A 24788-nucleotide genomic window follows, 5' to 3' on the forward strand; every position below is an offset into this window, starting at 1 on the left:
CTTCATATATAGATTTCACTTCATCTGAAGTACCAAAATTCAGATATTAGGTTCCGATTTGGGTCCATCTTTCCTGTATTAAAGTTTAAATTAATATAATAGATATGTTTCAGAGTAGCAGCCGTGTTAGTCTGTATTCGCAAAAAGAAAAGGAGTACTTGTGGCACCTTAGAGACTAACAAATTTATTAGAGCATAAGCTTTCGTGAGCTACAGCTCACTTCATCGGATGCATTTGGTGGAAAAAACAGAGGAGAGATTTATATACACACACACAGAGAACATGAAACAATGGGTTTATCATACACACTGTAAGGAGAGTGATCACTTAAGATAAGCCATCACCCACAGCAGGGGGGGGAAAGGAGGAAAACCTTCCATGGTGACAAGCAGGTAGGCTAATTCCAGCAGTTAACAAGAATATCAGAGGAACAGTGGGGGGTGGGGTGGGGGGGAGAAATACCATGGGGAAATAGTTTTACTTTGTGTAATGACTCATCCATTCCCAGTCTCTATTCAAGCCTAAGTTAATTGTATCCAGTTTGCAAATTAATTCCAATTCAGCAGTCTCTCCTTGGAGTCTGTTTTGAAGCTTTTTGTTGAAGTATAGCCACTCTTAGGTCTGTGATCGAGTGACCAGAGAGATTGAAGTGTTCTCCAACTGGTTTTTGAATGTTATAATTCTTGACGTCTGATTTGTGTCCATTCATTCTTTTACGTAGAGACTGTCCAGTTTGGCCAATGTACATGGCAGAGGGGCATTGCTGGCACATGATGGCATATATCACATTGGTAGATGCGCAGGTGAACGAGCCTCTGATAGTGTGGCTGATGTGATTAGGCCCTATGATGGTATCCCCTGAATAGATATGTGGACAGAGTTGGCAACGGGCTTTGTTGCAAGGATAGGTTCCTGGGTTAGTGGTTCTGTTGTGTGGTGTGTGGTTGCTGGTGAGTATTTGCTCCAGATTGGGGGGCTGTCTGTAAGCAAGGACTGGTCTATCTCCCAAGATCTGAGAGAGCGATGGCTCGTCCTTCAGGATAGGTTGTAGATCCTTGATGATGCGTTGGAGAGGTTTTAGTTGGGGGCTGAAGGTGATGGCTAGTGGCGTTCTGTTGTTTTCTTTGTTGGGCCTGTCCTGTAGTAGGTGACTTCTGGGTACTCTTCTGGCTCTGTCAATCTGTTTCTTCACTTCAGCAGGTGGGTATTGTAGTTGTAGGAATGCATGATAGAGATCTTGTAGGTGTTTGTCTCTGTCTGAGGGGTTGGAGCAAATCCAACTCTGTCCACATATCTATTCAGGGGATACCATCATAGGGCCTAATCACATCAGCCACACTATCAGAGGCTCGTTCACCTGCGCATCTACCAATGTGATATATGCCATCATGTGCCAGCAATGCCCCTCTGCCATGTACATTGGCCAAACTGGACAGTCTCTACGTAAAAGAATGAATGGACACAAATCAGACGTCAAGAATTATAACATTCAAAAACCAGTTGGAGAACACTTCAATCTCTCTGGTCACTCGATCACAGACCTAAGAGTGGCTATACTTCAACAAAAAAGCTTCAAAAACAGACTCCAACGAGAGACTGCTGAATTGGAATTAATTTGCAAACTGGATACAATTAACTTAGGCTTGAATAGAGACTGGGAATGGATGAGTCATTACACAAAGTAAAACTATTTCCCCATGGTATTTCTCCCCCCACCCCACCCCCCACTGTTCCTCTGATATTCTTAAAGACTAACAAATTTATTAGAGCATAAGCTTTCGTGAGCTACAGCTGCTCACGAAAGCTTATGCTCTAATAAATTTGTTAGTCTTTAAGGTGCCACAAGTACTCCTTTTCTTTTTGCGAATACAGACTAACACGGCTGCTACTCTGAAACCTCTGATATTCTTGTTAACTGCTGGAATTAGCCTACCTGCTTGTCACCATGGAAGGTTTTCCTCCTTTCCCCCCCCTGCTGTGGGTGATGGCTTATCTTAAGTGATCACTCTCCTTACAGTGTGTATGATAAACCCATTGTTTCATGTTCTCTGTGTGTGTGTATATAAATCTCTCCTCTGTTTTTTCCACCAAATGCATCTGATGAAGTGAGCTGTAGCTCACGAAAGCTTATGCTCTAATAAATTTGTTAGTCTCTAAGGTGCCACAAGTACTCCTTTTCTTTTTATAATAGATATGAATTATCTCAACAATTCAGCTAAAGCTGTGATTTATTTTTTTAATGTCCTAAAATCTTTATTCCATATTTAAATCTGGGTGCTATCAAGTAGAAAGTTTGTGTATACATAAAGCATATGGGCCAAATTGTGCAAAATGCTTTCCAAACGGGGTGTATTTATTTTGAGAAAGTATTTCCAAGGTGTGCCTGTGCCCTATTTTGTCACAGCCTGTGACGATTGCTCCTGGCAGGAGCAAGAGTAACTTATGTGAGGGGCTATATTGCAGATTCAGGAGATGTACACACATAAACATGTAGACCATGCTACCTGACCTCCTCCTGCACCCCAACCTGCCTCATTCCACAATGTCCCACCCAACAAAGGGACAGGTGGCTGGCTTTTCCCAGGGTAATGTAAAACCAAAACAATGTCCTCTACATGGTATTTCAGTAATATTCAGTGCATGTTTCCTTTACTCCTATAGGAGTTATAGGTAAGGCTACATATTAATCATGAGTATTTTTAATAAAAGTCATGGACAGGTCACAGGCAGTAAAAAAAAAAATCCCTGGCCTGTGACCTGTCCATGACTTTTACTATATACCCCTGACTAAAACTTGGGGCGGGACTCAAGGGGGCAGCCCTGGGGGTGCTCTGGGAGATGCGGCTGGGGGGGTGCAATGGGTTCTGGGGGCAGGGTTGGTGGGTCTGGGGCAGCTTCCCTACCCAGCTCCTGGGAAGTGGTGACCTCCAGGTCCTAGCTCCACATGCTGTCTCCGCTCCGTCCCAAGCCCTGGTTCTGCAGCTTCCATTGGCTGGGACAGTGGTGCCTGCAGGCAGAGACAACACATGAAGCTAGAAGCTGAGGGAGGGGAGTTCCTGTCACCCTTCTGGGGAACCCACCTCCCCCCAGGAATCCATGACCTCCATGACAAAGACGGAGCCTTAGATATAGGGCTATAACACTTTAACCTAATTTCAGTTGTTGGGCTAGTGAGCACGTTCTGAGTGGTGTTGGTGGCCTGGGATACACAGGAGGTCAGACTACATGATCAGATGGTCCCTTCTGGTTTTAAACTCTATGACACCTGAAGTGTAAATAATACTGTATTTCATTAGTGTCTATTTTTACTTTTAGAATTTTTTGTTTGTTCGATGCATATTTTACCAATGATGCACACATGAGATGATTCAAAGGTTCATTAATTTTTAAGGCCAGAATGGCCTACTGTGGGGTGACCAGATGGCTTGATTTTATAGGGACAGTCCCAACTTTTGGGGCTTTGTCTTATATAGGCACCTATTACCCTCCCTCCCCATCCCTGTCCCGATGTTTCATACTTGCTGTCTGGTCACCCTAGCCTACTATATCATTTAGTCAGACCTCCTGTATAACTCAGTTTATAAGCTTTCACCAAGTTACTCCTGCACTGAAGACAATAACTAGTTCGACTAAAGCCTGTTTTCCAGAAAGGCATGGAGTCAGGACTGGAAGGCATCAAGATGAAGGGATTGCCATGGTAAGGATACACTTTTTCCCTCAATAAACTGCAGTTTAAAACCTACATAACTGTGAAAAATCATGCCACACATTGTTTTTATTGCTTTTTATTGAACTGCATATATTAGAGATAGAAATGCCATTTTGGATTAGATTTTTACTTTGAGGTTTTCTGTGCATGTAAGACCCACATATACAAATTCTGGAAATCTCTTTTTAAACATCTTGGTTATCAACAATATTCTCATAGTAATTTCTACAGAGAAACTTTTTCTGGCATAATTCATTAAAAATTAATCAACCCATTTCTGTGCAAATCTCTATGACATGCATTCTTTGATGCAGTGAGTGCTGAATAGTGTTTGCTTTACTATGAAGTGACACAAGTGGAACTTTCTAATTGGCTTTCAGTGATGTCATACCCATGTCTATAATGCATCGTAATTGCACAGGTTGGTTTGTTTGCCTCATAATGAACATATTCCATGACAGACTCTCTGTATCTTTAGAGCATTTTTGCACCTCTTTGGTAATTAAAGTCACATTGTCCTGGGAATTATAGCTATGATGTTATAACAAGGCAGAAATGCACTAATGTGTTTTCAGTCTTTATGTGCAATTATGACAAGTTTCAGAGTAGCAGCCGTGTTAGTCTGTATTCGCAAAAAGAAAAGGAGTACTTGTGGCACCTTAGAGACTAACAAATTTATTAGAGCATAAGCTTTCGTGAGCTACAGCTCACTTTGAGCTGTAGCTCACGAAAGCTTATGCTCTAATAAATTTGTTAGTCTCTAAGGTACCATATGTGCAATTATGTTTCTTTCACTTATTGTTCTCCATTAATGCTGAGTCTCCACCCCTGTCAATTAAGGAAAAATGAGATGCTTCTTCACCTGAGTTAGCCATGTCTTTCTCAGTGATCCTACAAGGGATCTCCTGTTGGGCAGTTTCATTGGTCATATCAAAAGCAACAGTAAAGGTGATAACTTTCTAACCTAATTCATAGTTGGCAAACTCCATACAACTTGGAGAACAAATAAGAGGAATGTAGCTACAGGGCTAAGGAAAAATTAAGTTCTGGTTCTAGCAGGCCTGTGACGGGGTTGGACTCCCCATCTGGGGTGCCACTTGATGTGCTGGGGTCCCACTGAGCCTGCCTATTCTACCAGCCTGGGCTTCCTCACCCTGTCCTTGCTGTGGCTGTGCTGTCCCTGAGCCTTCAAGCCTTCTCTGGCACCCATAGAGGTAAGGCCATGCCTTGCTGCAGACACAGACTGAAATCAGCTCTGTGTGGGAGGATTCAGCTTGGGGATTTACTCAGCACTCACATGCACACCTCCTTTGGGGTGTAAACCCAAAATAATATTGTCTTGCCCTATATAGAGAGATCTGTACAGTGTAAGCTCATAAAAATCACCTCCTCCCTCAATGTGGAAGGAGATATGCACAGCTTTTTGCCCCTCCCTCCAGATATGAATTGCACAAACTGGGTTTTGATATAAACAAAAAATAAGTTTATTAATTACAAAAAGGTAAATGTTAAGTGATTATAAGGAATAGCAAACAGAAAAAAGCAGATTACTGAGCAAATAAAACAAAACACGCAAACCAAGCTTAATACACTAGATAAACAGGTTACAAATAGTAATTTCTCACCCTCAATGTTGTTTTTGGCAGGTTGCAGAGTTTCTAAAGCTTAGAGTTCCAGTTATTTCTCTTCACAGGCTAGACCCCTGTCTCAGCCTAGACTCAGCCCTTGCCTTTCCCCAGCTTAGTTCCTTTGTCTCTTTGGGTGCTTTCAGCAGTCTTCCTTTCTCCTCAATGGAGAAGAACCCTAATTGACTCACTTCCCAGCCTTAAATAGGATTTACATAAGGCAGGAATCCTTTGTTTGCAGTGGAAAGATACCAGCAGTGTCCAGGTAGTACTCCGTACTGGGTGACATTATCACATGACCTTGCAGTGTTAAAGCCACCATGAAACAAGGTTTATTTGTAACATCCACAGGAAGGAACTCCAGGAAGATGAGAGATCAGCATCTTCAAAGACCCATTCTATTGTTTTTCCTAATGGCCCATTCAGGCTGATTATCAATCTCTGGTGAGCATTCCGCAAGTACACACACAGTTGTAATTGTTACATAGTCAATATTCTTAACTTCAGATACAGAACTGATACATGCTTCCTGCAGTTCCCATTGGCTGGGAATGGTGAACCATGGCCACTGGGAGTTGTGGAAAGCCATGGCTACGGACGGTCAACGTAAACCAAATGTCTTGCAGCCCACCAGCAGATTACCCTAATGGTCCACATTCCGAAGGTTGCTGACCCCTGGTCTAGCTCTTCAGTTCAAGCTATAGTAGCTCATACTTCTAATTCTGGAGGTCTCTGATTCAACCTCCCGTATATTGGCCAAAATGGTGATTACCACACATGCTCAGCATGTCTCCTTTCTTCCCCCCCCCCCCCCATACTTGCTTGTTTGCTTTTTGGAAACAAGATACACATACAAGATAGTGATATATTATGTACCACTTCCTTCTATTCTGATGGTTTGATTGAAGTATTTACTATATTTTATTTATTAGGTTTGGTTTCTTGTCTGTCAGGTGGGGTCAACAGCAACAATGGCTAGGTTCAATATCTAGGGTTTCATCTTGACATTGAAAAACAGAACTGGCTCAAGCCTCAACCCAGTAATCTGGGAAAACTAAACACCATCTCAGGGTGCCTCTAAGAGGGAATAGTTTCTCATTCATAAGCACTGAGTCTGTGTATAACAAAACATTTTTTTATTAAAAGAGAAAGGGAACTCAGCATTAATTTGAGAAAACACCACAAGCATGATTCAAAAGAACGTGAACCATAAATAAACACCCAAACAGTACATTGGGCAGTATCCTTTGCCTCAGTTTCTCACCTTGCAGTGGGAAAGTCCAATGGATGAATGTCCCTTTAACACACCACTTCCCTTTCCCTCTGCTGCATCCTACTCACAGTTGGTTGTCTGAAGTCAGCAAAGTCTCATAATTAAGGAATTCATTCATATGGGTTCACCTGAAAAGAGGGGGAAGGTCTAGTAATATCTCTGCCATTGTCTCTGTTGCCACTCACCACATGGTACCACCTTTGCCGCTGTCATTGCTTCTGCTGTTATCTCTGCTACTGCTTGCCGTTTGAACCCCTGGAAAGGAACTAGGGGATACACCTGATGAGTCAGCAAGACATGTAGGAGCATGCCTATGGACAGAAGTCTAAGGCTTTTCCATGTGCTGTGACGCTTGTGTTTGGGACACAGGAAGTACAAGCTACATGGTAAAAGCAATATAAAGGGCAGCTGCATCATCTCCATTTCATCTTCAACCCTGCTTCTTACCTCTGGAGTAACTTTTCTACAAACAAAGCTCTGAAGGACTGAATTACCCATGTGGATGTGTTCCAGAGGGACTATCCAAGCCAGCAAACTTACCAATACTGCTAAAAACCTGATATATGGACTCTGTATGTATCGGATTGCTTTATCATTTAACAACTCTCTTCTTCTTTCTTTCTTCCTTATAATAAACTTTTAGTTTTAGGTGCTAAAGGATTGGCTGTCATTGTGGTATTTTGGGTAAGATCCAAACTGATATTGGCCTGCTAACATGGCTGATCCTTGGGGGTCAGAAGAAGATTTTGTATAGTCAGCAGAGTTTTCAAATAACTTCTCACTGTACTGGACTTAAGTGCTGACTTGGAGCTAGAGAATTGAAATGCAATAAAGGGGGCTGTGTGATTTCTTTTTTTTGCTTCTTGATAACCAGTGTGGGGGATCGGGAGCACAGTCTGACTGGTTGGTGAGTTTAACTTCAGTGTTAACTACCAGTCTTTGGAGAATCTGCTGTCCTATTTGCAGGCTGCCCTGACCTTGGCATTTTTAGGGAGTGCTACCCCAGACTCCTCGGGCCACACTGCTCATCAGTCATTTCAGCTCTAGTAATCACCAGACAGAAAATAGGACTCTCACTGGAGTCCAGTCGGCTCTGTGTTTAAACATTAGCGAGGGGAGGGTTAAAGTTAGGGTGACCTCCTGAATCAGGACATGCTAAGTACATTTCTGCTGCCCTTTACTCATGCAACAGGGACAACAAATTTTCATTAACTCTGCATTAAGTGAATATTAACCCAAAATAGCCCAAATTGATCATTTTGGCAAAGCAAGTATGTTTGATGATCACCTAGGCAGAGTAGGTGTGTCTACGCAAATACAAGCTGCTCCTGAGGTATTTTACCCCAGTTCATCACTAGATTTCAGGGAAAAGCCCCTTCAGACCCTGCTAGCATTGTTAATGGGGAATTGTCATCTAATGGTTGTGTTTACAGTGGGGTCAAACAGGGATTGGTTCTTGGTCCCAGGCTATTTAACATTTTTATTAATGACCTAAAAGAAAACATAACATCATCACTGATAAAGTTAGCAGATGACACAAAAATTGAGGGAGTGGTAAATGATGAGTCACTGATACCAAGAGATCTGAACCATTTGATAAGATGGGTACAACAACATGTGTCGTAATATGGCTAAATATTTACATCCAGGAAAAAAGTATGAGGGGCATAATTACAGAATAGGGGACTCTATCCTGGGAAGTTGTGACTGCAAAAAATGTGGAGAAATTGCGGATAATCAGCTGAACATGAGCTCCAGTGCAACATTATGACCAAAAGGGCTAATGCAATCCTCTCTGAACCCTAGGGTACAGATGTGAGGACCTGCATGAAAGACCTCCTAAGCTTATTTTTACCAGCTTAGGTTAAAACTTCCCCAAGGTACAAACTCTTTTACCTTTTGTCCTTGGACCTTATGCTGCCTCCACCAAAGCGTTTAACAAAAATAACTGGGGAAGTGCCTGCTTGGAAACATCTCCCCCCCCCCTGCAAAAAAAATATCCCCCTAAGCACTACACCCCCTTTCCTGGGCAAGGCTTGATAAAAATCCTCACCAATTTGCATAGGTGAACACAGATCCAAACCCTTGGATCTTAAGAACAATGAAAAAAATCAATCAGGTTATTAAAAGAAGAATTTTAATTAAAGAAAAAGTAAAAGAATCACCTCTGTAATCAGGATGGTGAATACTTTACAGGGTAATTAGATTCAAAACAGAGAATCCCTCTAGGCAAAATCTTAAGTCACAAAAAGATAAAAAAACAGGAATATACATCCCATTCAGCACAGCTATTTTACCAGCTATTTAAACAAAACAGAAATCTAATGCATATGTAGCTAGATTACTTACTAAGTTCTAAAACTCCCTTCCTTTTCTGTTCCCGGCAAAAGCATCACACAGACAGACAGTCCCTTTGTTTCCCCCCCTCCAGATTTTAAAGTATCTTGTCTCCTCATTGGTCATTTTGGTCAGGTGCCAGCAAAATTATCTTAGCTTCTTAACCCTTTACAGGTAGAAGGACTTTGCCTCTGGCCAGGAGGGATTTTATAGCACTGTATGCAGAAAGGTGGTTACCCTTCCCTTTATATTTATGACAGGCATAATTACAGAATAGGGAACTTTATCCTCGGAAGCAGTGACTCTGCAAAAAAATTGGAGAAATTGTGGATAATCAGTTGAACATGCGCTCCAGTGCAACATTATGACCAAAAGGGCTAATGCAATTGTGGGATGAAAAACGGGAATCTCAAGTAGAAATAGAGGGGTTATTTTGCCTCTGTGTTTGGCACTGGTGTGACTGTTACTGGATTACTGTGTCCAGCTTTGGGGTCCACAATTCAAAAAGGATGTTGATAAATTGGAGAGGGTTCAGAGAAAAGCCACAAGAATGATTAAAAGATTAGAAAACATGCCTTAGAGAGATGACTCAAGTTGCTCCATCTATTTAGCATAACAATCAAAGGTTAAGGGGTGATTTGAATACAGTCGATAAGTCCCTATATGGGGAACCAATTTTTATGAATGTGCTCTTCAATCTAGCAGAAGGTATAACACAATCCAGTGGCTGGAAGTTGAAACTACATAAATTCCGAGGGGAGATAAGGTGTATATTTTTAACAGTGAGAATAATTAACCATTAGAACAACTTCAGGGTTATCAAGATTGGATGTTTTTCTAAAAGGTATGCTCTAGGAATTATTTTGGGGAAGTTCTGTAATCTATATATAGCAGGTGAGACTAGACCATCGGAATGGTCCATTCTGGCCTTGGAACGTAAGAATCTATGAAAATGCAATGCCCACCCTTTCACTAAAGAATTCCCCTAGTAATGACATATGAACACTGAGGGAGAGGAGAAGAGTAAGGACAAGAGGATGAGATATGAAGACAGAATATTACAAACTACACCAAAAATCATATGGAATACTGAAGATGCAGATTGCTGAGAACACTTTTGTATGCTTCCTGAATTGTTGTGATTTGACACCATGGTATAGCCAACGTGTCTTAGGTACTATGATGATGGGCACTACTACTTCCTATACTTCCCTTTAGAGGCTACAACTATTAGAGGCCTGATGCAATGGTATGCTGTAGCTGGTTTGCACCATTCTAGTGATGTAGAGCAGCTGTAAACCCAGTATAACTGTCCCTAGGATATTTTTATTAAGTTCAGTCTGCATTTTTCTTTGCTTGATTTCCTCCTTAGTTCTAGTTTTACCTTCCTGAATCACCATAAATTTTTCTACCTCCTTGCTGTTTAGATGCTTCCAATACTAGGGTTTACAACTGTCACTGTTCAGGGCAACTGCATCTGTATTCCTCCTTGGTGGCCCAGCAAAGGCACCTACTCTAGGCTTCTGGCTCCCCAGCTGTCACTTCTTGGGTGAAGAAGACCCAAGACTCTCTTCTTCCTGACCAAGTTTCTCCACACTGCACAGTTCCCTGCCTACACTACTGTATTCACAGCAAGCCAGAGTGCATAACAAAGGCAGCATCCACACTTTGCTTACTCTCTGAAGGCTATGAGCAACATGATTGCCAGCAGTAATGAGTTACCCCACAGCTCTTTCTAAGTAAGCATATTTATTCTTAAGATGAAAGCATTAAAGAGAAAAGATATTAAAAACAAAAGTATCTTACATGCATGCCAATGAGCTTACTAAAGATCACCCCCAAACTCCAACAAGGTCTCTAGCAGGAATCAGTCCTTCAAACCCTACATAGGGTTACAAGTTCATAACAGCTCAGAACGAGCGCACTCATGCATAGATTAGTTTTTCCTTTATAAAGGTTGGACCTTTGATCTTCAGATTCTGGAAAAAGTTATTCAGTAGACAGTAGTCCTCTCTTCATGGCATAGCTTCAAAAGGCTGGGTTTTTGCATAACCAGAGGAGGAAATTTGCCTTTACCTCCCCCTAGAGTATTCCCTTGCAAATCGCTTGACTCTGTTTGTCCAAAAGTCCATTCTTGTCTGGCACATTGTATAATATAGTTATCTGACATTCATAACAATTTCCAGGTGTCACGGGGTGACACCTCACCGGCATGGTGCTTCCTGCTGGTCGTCTCGGGAATTAGGTCTTTCCAGCCCAGAGAGCCCTCTGCAGGCCAGTGTCTCGCCTGCCGCTGGCCTCCATGTCCCTCCCGGACCCCGGTGCCCTTCTATGTCAGGGTTCTGCCCCTGCAGTAACCCACAATCTGGGTCTCCCCACCCAGGGAAAACCCCAATCCCCATCCCCACCTTGCCTCACTAGCTACTGCCAGTCACCATCTAGCCCCCTCTGCATGGGACAGACTGCAGTCTATAAACCACTCATCATCGGCAAGGGGGGTTGGACCAGTTGTCTCTGGGCTGTCCCTCTGCAGCCCCAGTACCTTTTGTGGGCCTTTCACTAGAGCTGCAGCCTGGGGCTTTGCTAGGCTGGAGCTCCCCAGCTCCCTCTGCCCTTCCCAGCACTGCTCCACCTCGGGTACACTGCTCAGCTCCCAGGCAGCCAGGTCTTTCTCTCTAGAGAAGCTGAAGTGAGAGTGTTCCCCCTTTGTTGCTGGCCCCCAGCACTCTTAAAGGGCCTGCTGTGGCCTGATTGTGCATTGACTACAGCTGTGGCTGCTTTCCCAATCAGCCCAGCTTTTCTCCGCCACAGCCCTCTCCAGGGCTGCTTTAACCCCTTCCGGGCCAGAGGGGGGTGACCACCCCACTACACAGGGTTCACATTATCCCTCCCCCCTAGAGAGTTTACATACAATGCTGGTCCACAAAAATACATAATCTTTGCATTTAATACAATGGACTCCAAAGATACTTAAAACTTAATTCAATTTTAATTCAATTTTAATTTAATTTTTTTCAAGGATAAGGAAGGAAATTGTCATATCTGTCACAATGGCTATCACATTTCATATACTCATACTATGAATATTTAGTTCTTTTCACCCAACATTCCCTCCAGACCCTTTATACTTTTCATTGCTTTTCTCTTAATTCCTTCAAATTTGTAGAAGCCTTGTTGGAATTGTGCTGTTCTAGAACTGTATGCAGTAGTCAGGTGAGCTCTCACCATTGTCATGTAAATCTGGACTATCCTGTCTGTGGCCTGTGATATGTTATCTTTTCTAGTCAGTCCAAAACAGCAATGTGCATTTTCATTGTTTTCATTATATCTTATGGTAAATTTTCTTATTCTTGTTTTCAGTATATCTTATTGTAAGTTCATAATTAATTTTCTGTATGTCTTCTTTATCATAACTGATTTCTTCATAAACCCATTTCATTGCATATCAGTGGCTTGGCCTATATATATTCTTATTTATGCACTTTCATTTCAGATGAAGGAGTTCTTTTTCACTTTCTCTCTTATAAACTCTTGCGGTGTCTTGTTAATGCAGAATGTCTGCCACATATCATACTTCTCCAGAAATCTCTGTCTTTCACTGTGGGAATGGATGATTCTGATATATTGTAGATAACAGTTACAGTGGTGCTTTGGGAAGAATGATGCTGTTTAAATGTATTAATATCTATTATTTACATAGCATGCTACATGCTTTAAAAACACATAGTACATACCAACCATTCAGTTTTGGAGTGTGGATGATTATATTACCTTATTCAATTTTTCTAGTTTATTATTTAATGTTCAATGATTATTTGCTTTAAAAACACCTTTCCATAATACAGGTTTGGGGTGTGGTCTTTATTGAAGTCAGCTGGAGTTTTGCAATTAGACTCACTGGAGGCCAGGACCTATCATTATTTGTTTAAACTATTGAAAACAGGCCATACAAAAACCAGGTTTGATACTGGTGTGAGTAGGTACAGTACACATACATCAGTGTGATCCTAACCAGCTACTGTTTGAATGATTGATTGGTACAGAATTGCTTGGACCTGTTTGATATTTTTTTTAAACAAGACAACTTCTTTCTTTCTTTGTGGACCAACAAAGGCTTAATCTAAGGAATATGATTATGTCATTGCCTAGTCCAATTACAAATCTTTGATACGTTCTGTTATCTCTTCTGTTCACTGAGTGATCACATGGCTATTCAGACTTGAAACTCTTTGCCTTTCACCTCATGCCTTACCAATCCTTTTGCATTTTTCTTTAAAACAAATGTGCAATATGAAATTATTTTATTTTTATCTTATGAAAAGAAGATTAATAGTAAGTGAAAGATACAACCCCAGTTAATTTTTCCTGTTTAAGTTTGTATGGACTGTCAGTTTAGAATGTGGGAGTAGACTCCTGGCCACAGTGAAGTCAATTGCAAAATTCCCACTGACTTCATAGGGACAGGATCTCACCCTGTAATTATTATCCAATGACCAGCAGGCTTTGAAGCAATCTAATACTTTCCCCTGTGGTGATGTGACACCATTTTGGAATACTTTGCAGTTTTATATACAGTAATTCTGAATGAAATCTTCCCACCTCAAGCAAAGTCTTCATAAAGGAGGTTAGAGAGGGGAACAGGATTCTCCCCCCCAACCTCCACCCCCCCCCCCCAGCTAGAAATAGGGAAAGGTCAGCTGCACAACCACGAAGGAGCCACTGTTGGTGTTCATGGACAGGAAAGCATCCACACTAGCTATATGGAGGCTGTGGTCCAGAGAATCTGCGTGAAGGATGGATGCAATAGTCATATGCATCACTCCCTGAATTCTGTGTTTCAACCAGATTGGATGACATGTAAATCTGTACAGAACTTGGGTCTGCATTTGGTTTCATGCTAGATGAAACGTAATGCACAGACCAATTTAAAATATTGCCCCATTGCCCCATTTCATATTGACACCAAGACAATAATGATTGCAATGGGTGGTACAGAATAATAGAGAATCTGATTAGAAAGTATGTGCTGCATCATCTACTCCATCTTCTCACATGGGTATTGGATTGTCTTCTATGCTAAACTCACCACTTACATCTTAGGCGATGCCAAGAAAAACCAGTGGGATTGGTCAAGCTGTGTCAGAAAAGGCAGAATTTAGTCCATATTTAATATAAAGGGGTGAGACACCCTATGCTTCCCCTTTTGGTTGAGTGTGGCATTGCAGGTGAGCCCCATCTTCCCTTCCCCCAACTGGGTGTTAACCAATCTGCTTGCATAGATCAGGGCAATAAGAAGCCAAAACAAACTAATCAAAAGAAGAACAGTTCCTTTAATGAAGCTACAGAGAAGGAGCACATGGAATAATAGATCAAAAAACCTTAGTTCAGTCTCCCAAACTAAAAGTCCAAACAAAGTCTCTGTCTGGTCAGCCTAGCCTTCTGGGGAGAGAGAGAGAGAGCGCCATCCCTTGCAGGCTGTTCTGCTTCTAGTCTCCTTCCCCATGTTCAGGTTCCTCTTTCTGTTTAAATAGGTCACTAAGGGACAGTAAGGAGTCTTCTTAATTTCATCCAAGAAGTACAGTTTGTGAGATCAGGTTGACTCTACAAGGGGTAGTACACTCCTTCACCTCAAATTAATTTTTGATCACCTATATTCGTGGTAGTTCTCTGACCTGCCTTGGCAAATTATTTCATTATCTAGCTGACCTCACTGTTAGCAAACAGTATCCAAAAGTTTAATCTAAGTTTTCCTATTTCTAATGTTCAGTTGTTGCTTTCTCATTCTTTGCCAATAACTCATCCTCCTTTTTGTGTTATTACTTCTCAAATATTCCTTCCATTTACATTATCTTTTCTCTGAGGTGTACTTCAGTTAATTAGCATAGCTTTAAAATATCATGAATATTTTATTAAATCTCCCATGATGCACCCCTTCCCCTCACCAGGAGGGAAGAAAGTGGGACATCATGGGAGCTGTAGTTGGGTCATAGAGTCCTGCTGTTAGAGGAGAATTGGGAGCATGAAGCATCTGAACTGAAACTTCCATGGAGCACTCTGGTGGCAGTTTGAATCAATTTTTTTTTCAGTTTCTGGCTGAAAATTGAAAAATTTTCAGCCAAAATATTTCACCACCAAGTCAGAATTTTGTGCAGAAAAAACCTGTTTTCTGACCAACTCTACTTTTACTTCTAACTCAGATCAGCAATGTTGTCTCTTTCTTTGAAGTTGGCTACTATGTGAAATGAGTTGAGCTGTCATTCCAGTTCAGCTGTCCATATCACAAAACCACCATCACAGTTGGGTCAGGGAAGGTTTTTGGAGACTTCACTTTCCTCTAACTCTAATGGCAGTTCCTCTGCAACATGGTGGAGGTGCAATAGTGAGGCAAATTACCCTGTAATTTCTGGGGTAGCAGCCGTGTTAGTCTGTATTCGCAAAAAGAAAAGAAGTACTTGTGGCACCTTAGAGACTAACAAATTTATTTGAGCATAAGCTTTCGTGAGCTACAAAGTGAGCTGTAGCTCACGAAAGCTTATGCTCAAATAAATTTCTTAGTCTCTAAGGTGCCACAAGTACTCCTTTTTTTTTTGCCAGTAAGTTCTGTTTATGTTGTTAATTAAAGGACTTCAATCTCAAGTGAAGAGTTTAACAGCTTTCATGAGCATTATATTCATCTTAAAAATTAATTAAATAATTTTGTGAAGAAAAGTTAACTTATAAAATGTTTAATTTTATCTTATCCATTTTTATTTAAGGTGCAAAATTTGAATCTGGCTTTCAAGCCCCCCTTTGTTCTGTATTCTGTAAAGCGTCCCAATTCAGGTAAGTGCGATTAAAAACACTGGTTTATAATTAACCATATGCTTAAGTGCTTTCCTTAATCAGGTCCAAAATTTGGGCATGTTCAGATCCAGGTTTAGAGTAAGGGAATTTGAATTCAGATTCTAATCCCCTTTCCCATAGCAAGGGAGTGTTCAGATCAGGACTTTATTAGCGGTATGTATGTATTATAGAATAATCTATTTTCCTACCTATGTCTCATAACTGTTTCATCAGGTAATATGCATTAGGTCTCTTAGGTACAGATCTGCATTGTTAAATGGCAACAAGTCAAAGATGACAAGGCTCATCATTCAATGATGAGAGCATCAGAAACTAACATTATCGTAGACCCAAATGAAGTGTGCTTGCTGTCTGCAGTCCTATTTGCAGACAAACTGTCAGCATTCAAGTAACTAGGGAGTTCACAAATACTGATGAAAGTGATTTCCCTGTCAAAAAATCAGCAGCAGTTTGTTTACTTGAAATAATGATTTTTTGTTTGTTTTTGTTTTCTTTATTTAGCTATGTACCGTTATCATGATACACTTTAATATCAAACTAAATTCATGGAACCTCATGGATACTATCCAAGCTACTTTCTTCATACAATTGATTTCTGACATTCTGAAAATCCTGTATGTGTGATATATCAGTCTCTCACATACCACAATGAAGGGTAGAATATATGAGCCTGAATAGAATAGAAATACTGTTTGCACATTCAAAAGAAATATAACCAAAATTGCAAATGATTAAGGATTACAGAAGTGATGCAAATAGGACCCAGAACCTTCCTGAAGTGTGAAAGTTACAGAATCTTAAAAGAACACGTTAACATCTAGTGAATGGTACTATGGTGAGGGACAGATCAAAGATACAGCTGGAATGCTTTAAAGAAAGAAAACACCATGCATGCAGGGGGGTTAACAGCACACTGCTGAGAGGAATAAAACCTCTATTAAGAGGAAAGAAGGAAAAAACAAACCCTAGAACTGCTAGTGTTAAATAAGCAAACATAGTCTCTCCCACAAACTACTGGCTGGTGAAATGATCTTGCAAACTTTGTGAGTCAGATGAGGAAATGTCACATAATATGGATTGGCATCTGCCTCTGTCAAGTTTCTGGATCTCACCCAAAGGAGAAAACTCACACTACCACATAGGGAAACTTACCACTTGACAGAAAAGAACATTTCCTGACCTGACCAACAGGGATGCGACCTAAATGAAAGGTCCCAGGAGTGGATGGTCTAAAACATTGATTCATTAGTCTGTTTAATCTTTGTGGCTGCTAAGAGAGAGAGCCTCCTTGATTTAAATTCTGACAGACTGTCATCCCAAGAGGTCCCTGATCTCCTACCCACAACCAAGCTAATAAAAAAAGCTACTGCCCATGTTGCAAAGAATTAGCATGAGGTTCAAGTACAGGCTGAAAATTTAAAAAATAAAACTTTAAAAAGCATGAAGGGCTTGGTTCTCCCCTACATCCTAGTTCCACCCAGTACAGGGACTTGAGGCCATTCGACAGCCAGTCACTACTCCCCAGTCTGGGAATTTGATATGTACCTGACCTACCCTCTGTGGAAGGTGGAGGAACTTTGGGGACCCTACAAGAGTGGAAGTCAGCATAGCATATCAGAGTTCCACCACAGGCCTTCTGACCTCCCTCTGTGCCCCCCTACTGATCCCCTACACTAGTAGGGGATGTCTGGTGCAGGAGCTGTCTCTGCTGGTTAGGAGGAGAGTTGTCCTCCACCAGGAGAATGGAGGCCATTTGAGGCTAGAATCTGTCCCCTCTCTGTCCCTGAGCAATGCAAAGAGTCCAGCTCATAGATGAGACTCTTCCCTGAAGTATTTATCTTGGCTAAATGTGTGTGTGCACACAAGTGCATTCTCTGTGTGATTTAGTATTTGCATGTGACTCAGAGCAGCTCTAATAATGCCACAGCAGTATTACGTGCAACACAGTATTAATAAAAAACCAAAAGTGCAAAGCACGTACATGAAGTTAAATTCACCCCAGAGTGGAAGGCTTATGTAAACCTCTCCACACCACTTACTCCCTATGGCAAGCCTGTTTAGGGATTATTCAGAAGCAAAGGTGGAGCAACTACACAAGTTCCCAATAAAATGGTGCATGGAGCAAATTGTAAGCAAGTGAAGGCGGGTTATATTTTCATGGATCCAGTTGTCCGCTGCCCCCACATAGGATTTGCTGGGGGAGCCTGGCTGTGGACTGATGCCCCCTCCCCATGCTTAATTCTCTACCAAAAGCCCAGTTATTGTGAAACTTGGGTTTTGTGCAGGATTTGTACTCTAATGACTCTAGCTTTGAGAGGATGAGAGTGACTTTCACCCATAAAGCATACACCATCCCTCATGTACTCTTGTGAAAAAGTAAGCCCATATAGCTGATAATTATTTAAAGGCTTGCTCTAGCTTTACATCTTGTTTGTCTCTGGTGTTCATTTGTTAATATTGTTGATGCATGGTTTTGGTATTAGTGACATAAAAATCAATATTTTTCCCTATAGAAAGTCACCTAGGCACTAGTTCCCTGATGGGAATTCGTCCTTTGTTGGTACTACTGGCCAGTTGGAGTCCGTGGTACAAAAATTCAGAAAAAACCCCAGCTATCTGAGACAGACATATGAGCCCCACCTGAGGCAGCATTTCCCCATCAATTGCTAGCAAAGGAATAACTGGAAGACTCCAAGCTCTAGTGTGTGATCCTTGATCCCCATTGAGGGAATGCATCAGATCCCAGTGAGAGATCCCAAATCAGCAGAACTCAAGTGCACCCCGTTGTCACAATTCAGGATAAATGTCCCTGTATTCCCCATCTATGGTCCAGCAAGGGTACTCACTCTAGGCTTTCGATTCCCTGGCAGTCACCTCTCTCAAGCAAAGACACACATCTCTTCTATTCCTGCCTGGGGTATTTCCTGGCTGCCCAGCTCCCTGCCTACACTGAATTCCCCAGGAAATAAGACTGCCTCAATAGGCCTGCTTTGCTTTCCTTCTCAGAAGCTGCCCACAACATAATGAAGTCACCACACAGCTCTTTCTGAGCAAGCACATTTATTCTTAAGGTAAAAGCATTACAGAGAAAAGATATGAAAAACAATACCAGAACCTACACACATGCTAATAAGCTTACCATAGCTCACCCCAACTTCAGCAAGGGCTCTGTCAGGCAAACAGTCCTTCAAACCCCATTCAGGGATTTTTTCTGTGGTCATAAGCTCATAACAACATTGGCTCAGAATAAGCACCCCCTGATAAGTAGGGCAAATCCTTCTAACCCTTGCTAGGAAGGATTGGAGTCTCCCAGGACAGAAGGGTCTGTCTGGATCAGAAAGCAGGCCCTGAGTCAATTTAAACTCTGGATATTTATTCAAAAGTCCTTTCTTGTATGCTAGCCTCTAGAGAATCCAGTTTGAACCAGTATATGCTAGTCTCTCCAGGTGGTAGTACCTGTAGGGAGGTGTTACAACCTGAGTGAATTTGTCTAATCACCTCCCCAACTGTTCTTAGGTCCTGGAGGGCTGTGGTCACCCCCTTCCTGACATAGAATTCCATGTAATCCCTGGTCCACAATGATACATAAACTCAATACAGTAAGATCTCCCAAAGATATTGCAAGGAATTGCCATATCTGTCACACCCATACTGTTGCTCAGATCAGTGAAGGACTCAGAATCCAGATAGAGACCCCAGTGAGAGACCCCAGACGCCCATGTAGAAACCCAGTGAGAGATCCTAGACCCAACTATACACCATTGAGGGACCCCAGCAATCCCAACTGAGGGAATGTGGACAAGGGCCTGATGGCCCCATTGCACAAGTGAGCAATCCCATTGCACTGGCATCTATGGGTTTTGGTGTAATTCCTCTATGATGTCTAGGTGTTTGGGCTGTACCCCAGTGGCATCTACCCATAATCATAGTATCTGAGCATGATGCCACTGAGTGGCTTGAGTTTTGGTTGTGGCTGGAACTTGAGTGAATACCATTACCTATTTTTTTTCACAGTTTGACCCCTGCTTATGCAGATGCATAATGGAGACTGCATAAGCAACTTTACCTTTTCATTTGCATCTTGTGTAATTGACAAGTACAGTTTCAGTTCTTGTGGTCAGGGAAGTACTGGGACCACTCCCTGTGTTCTCCTCCAGAGGGTCCATGAGAGGCAGATAAAATGCAGAGTCATGGCTTTCCACAATGACTCACAAAGAGACAAAATCACACTGGGGACAGTATGCTGTGTCCCACAGAGAGCATTACTAGCAATGCATTGCTACAAAAATATAAGTGTGTACCATACAGAGCTATAGAAAATTATATTGATTCCTATCATTATTATGCCTAAATTATAGCTGACTAAGGAATCATGCCAAATCCCTGAATGTTTTTATTATTATTATTTATTATTCTCTTGTGGCTCGGTCATGCAATCTTTACTTAGAGAAAACACACTTCAACTCCACTGAAGTCAATAGGATCTTTGACTACAGACTACAGGTTTGGGCCCATGGTTCGTATGGTCCTTTGATTATACGTCTGCCATTACTGTAGTAACTGAGTGCCTCATGAGCTTTAATGTGTTTATCCACACAATCCCTTCCCTCCCCCCCATGAGGCAGGCATTATTATCCCCATTTTACAGATGGGGAGCTGTGGCCCAGAGGCCCTCATGACATTCTCAAGGTCACACAGGAGTCTGTGGTAGAGCAGAAAACAACCTGGGTATCCTGAGTCCCTGGCTAGCTGCCAAACCGCTGCAACCATCCTTCCTCTCAGAATCCTTCGGGGAATCCATATTTTAAAGTCTGGGTCTTTCTGTATATATATACCCATCTATGCATTTTAGTGATATGTGATACATTTTAGTGGTGAAATTCTGGCCCCCACTTTAACCCCTTTATGCTCAAGTGGCATAAAAGAGCCATAAAGGGCATGACAGGGCTCCTGGGGAAACTCCCCCAGCTTAGGAACAATGTAGGCTGTAGTGCAGCCTCTAGTATGGGGGAAGGGCCAGTGGTCTGAAGGGGATATCTGGAGTAATGGGGTAGTTGCTGTGTGTAAAGCTGCCACAAATTATAGTAACCCTAAGGGCTTCTGTAATTTATGCTGGGCGCTGTTCTCTTCCCCAGGGCATCCCAGAATCCGGGAGATGCAAAGACCAGATTAGATGTCCCCTCCTCCTGGGCTGCACCTCCTGGGTATCCTGCAGAGTAAAAAAAAAACCTAACAAGCCCTTTGAGAAAAAAGCCAAAAAACAAAGGATGTGCACACACATAAAGACTAGACCCAATCACATTTTTGCATAACAATTCATGCACCTCTTTAAAAATGTAACTTATACAGTCTAAAAATGAGGGGATCTGGGTATTACAGCACTGATAAAAATCACATATTGATAATCTGAACCTCAATGTTCCATTAACATTCATCATCTCCTGTTAACCTTGGTATTTTATCTGCATTCATCCCTAACTGTATTTCTGACTCTAAGGTACTGTAGCCTACATTAACAGTCACTTTGGGTTTAACATGATAAAATGTACACTGTCAAGTCCCCACAAATCCCATATTTCCCTGGTCTCTCAGGCTTTAAAAACTCATTTAACACTGAGGGCTAATTAATTAACTGAATTTTCCTATATTTAATGGAGACTACCATAAACCATAGAACCAAGCCCAGCTGAAATTTAGTTCACTGAAGTGGCCGATAATTACACCCATCAAGATCTAACAATTGCTCTAATTCTTATTTGTTGTTTTTAGTATTCTGGGTTTTATTGGAAATAATATTCATAACCATATATTATAGTTTAATTTTTTGCCTAATTTATGTCAGCAAAAAAGACTTTATAAAGCATTGAGTGCTGTGGGCACTTGAACTGCTTTTCACTTTAATTAGAACAACACACAAAATTCAGGAAAAAAGACAGATTTATTATTTAACAAATTGGTAAACTTCAGGGAAAGATGTTCAACTTTTACACCAGCTGCATAAAAACTTTCACATGACTCCAGATGGTTGATTAACGTTTTATATGTCAGCAAACTGCTTTTCTTTATTTGCATTGTTCTTGTTGGCTGTTGCAAAATTTATTTCTATTCATTGTCTTTTGTTTACAGGTGTTTGCAAAATAAATCTGTGACTTCAAGAAAGAAATCAAAGACTTGTGTAGCTGTTACTTGAAGTAGAGTACATTGGAGTAAAGAAGACTCTGTGTGAATTAACAATGAGACACAAATGAGCATGCATAAGTGTGTGGTTATGAACATCTGTTTCAGGTACATCATTAGGTCACAAAAAGCCAGAATCTGCTCCCACTCAAGTCAATTTGAATTTTGCAATTGACTTAAATAGAAGCAAATTTGACTCCTTACAGAGGCATGTGAAAAAATACTCATGACCAGAGAGTATTCCTTTTTGAAAAAAGAGAGTGTAATCTTAGAGTTGCTTGGACTAGAGATTTGGATACGCAACTATCTCTGACCCAAGGGAATACAAATGTATTTAATGTTAAAAAAGCAACTATAGATCTGAGGCTAGGCTTATTTATCAAAAAACACTTTTTCAAATATAGGGTCCCCACATAGGCTAATGGTAATGGGCCTCATAAATGCTGACTGCTGTTGTAACTGTAACTTCCTTGGTGCTACATTAGCTCATATGTTTTGGGAGTGTCCAGTATCAAGAATTTCTGATACAAGCTGAGTCAAAGGGCCAACTTGATGCTAAACTGGAGCCCTACTCCTTAAGTTTCACTCTTGGATATATTCCTGATGCCTCTAGGTTACCTAGTAAAAAAGCAGCGTGGTTCCAATATACAGATTAACGAACAAATTAAACCTGCAAAAATGGAAAAATCGATCCCCACCAGACATTGATGACTGGCTCAGTGACATGGCAGAAAATGAATGACTGACATTTTTCAGTAGGGGAATGCCTGAAAAATTCAAAACAATTTGGGCTGACTTTTTATGATTAAGATAGAACTTGAAAAATAGATATGTTGCTCCCCCGGTCCTCCCTTAATCCTAATCCTCTTTATTTACTTTATGTATTATGATTAATTTGGTATAAGGGTACATTTGTTATATTTGGAGAAAATAAAATATATATAAATAATAAAAGAGAGTGGCATTTTTGTGGGTTCAATAAAACATTTCTGGTCCCTGCTTTGCAATTACCCTGGAAAACTGTCTTTACTCTGTGAAAAGGTGATTTTACTGCAAAGGTGATTAATTTAAGAGTGGATTGGGGTCAAAGGGGTCTGATTCTCAGTGGCTTGGTGAGCCAGAACATTTTTCACAATGGCATCATCTAAGTTTCCTTTCTAAAAATTAACTCTCTAGTACATATGGTTGAGAAGATATGAATGTGAACTGAAGGTAACCAAAGCAATGATTTCTGCTGGAGTCTGCAGACAGTCTGAAACACTAGCTCTGAAAAGTATGAGTTGCCCCTGTTGATCTCTGTGGTGTGTTAACACTGAAAACTATGACCATTTCAATGGCGCTATGGTAATTATTTCACATCTGTTCAAAGTGTGCAACAATGGAGAGGGATGATTTTTTTATGACGATCTGTGCATAATATCATGAGTAACACTGGAGCAAATTTTGTAGAGCTCCACGGACCACAATGTGGTATGTGAGTCTTACCTAGGGTAAGCCAAGCCCAAAGCATATGCATTTCACTGACTGACAGTAGATCCAGCATTGCACACATGATCATATTTTGAAAATTTGCACAGACTAATGTAAATAAATAGGAAGGGGATCTTGCAATAGGAAGTTAGCCCATACTCAGATTAAGCTAACAAGAAAGCAAAGTAATACAGAGCTGCCTGGAGGTGGGACTCCTAACACTCCTCTGTGGGACAAACAGAGCTATGGAAATGTTAATGGACTGTACTCAGCAGAGGAGAAGCCAGCAGGGAGGAAAACACTAGCTGACACCTGGCTGTGACTTAATTGTGTCTTTACAAGTGTTGATCTGCTCCATGTCTAATAAATGCAGCTTGGGAGTCCAGAACTCAATTAAAAACACTATAAATACAACAGCAGAGTGCACAGAAAAGGAAGCAGCGTGATAAGTTCACACCATGGCGTTGTGACTGAGAAAATGTCATTGCCTAGATGCCGATAGGAGAGATTACTCCGGGTCTAAAGTAGTAATAAAAAATGTTTGGGCAGAAACATCAAAGTACCAACTGTATAGCTAAGAGAGTTTCTGATACAAGTGAAAATCTCAGATGATGAGCAGATGACTGAAGGAGGACCATAACCATTAGATGTCCCTCATGTCAAGGGACATCACCCATCTGAGTCCTAAAGTTCCCTATATTCCACATAAATGTGGTGTTCCCCTCACATTTATTATTGAATATTATTTATCACAATCATGCAGAATTATGGAACTGAGTTTTTAGAAAGAATTATTTATCCTAAATGAATGGTTCGTTATCAGGAGCTGGTTGAATGCTCTGGGCCAACTGCACCATATAATGGTGACACACTAGGATATAACGCTTAACAGTGAGCCTTCAAGGGCTACTTTGCCTAGCAGCAATATCACAAGGTAGTGTCTCCCACTGATGAGAGTGGGGAGGATAGGAGAACACAGTCCCACCCTACTCCACTGCAGGGCCCTTTGAAACAGTGGACCCTGACACATGGTTCAGATCCTGATACCCCAAGTGCATTTGCTGGGTCACTTGCTACCTTGTTCCAGTCCCTCCAGTGTCATCTCCGGAGTTGGACATGGGATCCCTCTAGTGTTCCCTCTGATTCGTCTCCAAAGTCTCCTTCACTGGCAACAGCGGGTCATCCCCATCGATTCCTGTGATCAGCTGGCTTCCCAAAGTGTGGCTAGGAGGCTTTAACCCTGGCAGCTTGGAACCCTGGCAGGAGGTAGCTGCACCCACCTGCTCTCCTCCTCAGTCAACCCAGACTGAGTTGAGCTGTTTGCTTTTGAATGCTCCCTCCACTGGGAGCATGC

At 41.4% G+C, this 24788-nt stretch overlaps 1 long non-coding RNA gene across 1 annotated transcript in view; it reads left to right on the forward strand.

The window, feature by feature from the left end:
• Positions 1–22866, forward strand: part of LOC119849769 — a 58858-nt gene extending 35992 nt beyond the window's left edge. The window contains exons 2-3 of the long non-coding RNA XR_005290584.2: positions 15700–15766; positions 21914–22866. This is a non-coding gene — a long non-coding RNA (uncharacterized LOC119849769). The remainder of the gene's footprint in view (positions 1–15699; positions 15767–21913) is intronic.
• The last annotated feature ends 1922 nt before the right edge of the window (positions 22867–24788 follow it).

This window comes from Dermochelys coriacea, chromosome 1 (assembly GCF_009764565.3).
Source record: "Dermochelys coriacea isolate rDerCor1 chromosome 1, rDerCor1.pri.v4, whole genome shotgun sequence".
NCBI lineage: Eukaryota > Metazoa > Chordata > Testudines > Dermochelyidae > Dermochelys > Dermochelys coriacea.